The following is a 1637-nucleotide window of genomic DNA, read 5'->3' on the forward strand; positions in this document are numbered from 1 at the left end:
GACCTAACGAATGAATATGCCAAATTGCAATATCACTGCAACTAAGATTCAGCAACGAAGCCAATGAGTAATAGCTCAAATGACATAATTTTTTTATACTCATCTAAGAGGTTGCGGGTTCTTCTATATTGGAGAAGTAGCACATAATACTCATCAACATGTGTTATAATAAAAATTCCTCAATATATATTGTTGTATTTCGTTGGTGAAAGATTACATGTTACGAATTTCAACGATAATACACCATAAAGAATTAGCAGCCATATATATATATGGCTACCATGTGCACCTCCTCCTCCTCCTCCACAAGCAGCACTAGTATTTATGAATTAAACAAGGAACTTGTTTTGGTTATTAACCCAGGCATTAAGGACTACCAAGGTTTTACTGACATGTTGACGAACATCATCAACAGCCTCCTTGGGAATAGGGTTGGTGACTTCCAATTCAGCGAAAGTATCATCGCAGGTTCTGCTGTAACTATTAACATTGCCGAACCTGTGGTAAGCATCAACCACGTTGTACTGCTTCACGAGCTCAATAGATTCATTGATGGTATCTACTGCGGAGTCATAGCACTCCTTGCAGACGTCCAGACCACCCACTGGCTTCTTTTGGCTCTTCAGTAATTTGGCGATCTCGGCCACAACCTCCAAGGTGCGGTTCAGAGTGGCGCTCATCTGAGTGTCAAGGACCTTGAGTGGATCCAATTGGCCCTTCACCAATGGTACAATGGTTTCGGCACACAACCCAGGGTTCTCCACGCCATTGCAGAAATTATCGACCTGGGCCTTGATTTTCGTATCATCACCTTTAGCGTCTAGCTTGAGGTTCAAGTTCAAGCCGCTGAAGAGGCCGTTAACTGGATTGGTGGTTTCAAATGTGACCGTGACCGGGACGGGGGCCGGGGCGGGGGCTGGATTAGTGAACCAGATTGACTTCCCTGTGTATCGATAGGCATGGCCTGAAAGGAGGAGAGAGGAGAGTGTCACAATGAGGAGAAGGCTATTGTTGTAAGCCATTGTCTTCTTTTTCTTTTGGAAAATATATTATTTAATTTATTCAAAAGAAATAGGAGGCAGGGCAAAAGATTTGCCTTAATTGAAAAAGGGAACTGGAGTGGGATTTTATAGTTTCACTTCGTTGCATCTATATGCCCAAAATAGGTATGGGATAACCGTTATCCAGTTTTGTTGCAGTGATTATTGGTCGGCATTGGCTGTGGCTTTCCGTTCAAATTGGACGGTGCACAATAAGGAAAAAGGCCTGTGGCCACGTTTTTTCTTGTCACGCTAAAAGTGGTCAATAGCGACGCTTTTGTGAGGATGACGATTGAATAGAGATTTGATCACGTTTTTTCTCGTCACGCTTTCTTCAAAAGCATGGCGAAAAGGGTCAATGGCCACGCTTTTGTGAAGGTGACAATTGATTAGAGATACGGTGACGTTTTTTTTCTGCCACGCTTCAAAAGCGTGGCCAAAGAGAGAAATAAGGACGTTTTAAAAGCGTGGCGATAGAGTTTCATTACAATTGTGTTTATAAAGCATGGCCATATGCTAATACTCTTTTGGTACGCTTGAAAAGTGTGGCCAAAAAAAAAAAAAAAAAAAAAACCCAAAACCCTAAAACCCCTGAAA

The 1637-nt window shown here is 42.2% G+C and overlaps 1 protein-coding gene across 1 annotated transcript in view; it reads right to left on the bottom strand.

The window, feature by feature from the left end:
• Positions 1-1637, bottom strand: part of LOC107646602 — a 24441-nt gene that overhangs the window by 21567 nt on the left and 1237 nt on the right. The window lies entirely within an intron of this gene.

The sequence above is a fragment of the Arachis ipaensis genome, chromosome B06 (genome assembly GCF_000816755.2).
Source record: "Arachis ipaensis cultivar K30076 chromosome B06, Araip1.1, whole genome shotgun sequence".
NCBI lineage: Eukaryota > Viridiplantae > Streptophyta > Magnoliopsida > Fabales > Fabaceae > Arachis > Arachis ipaensis.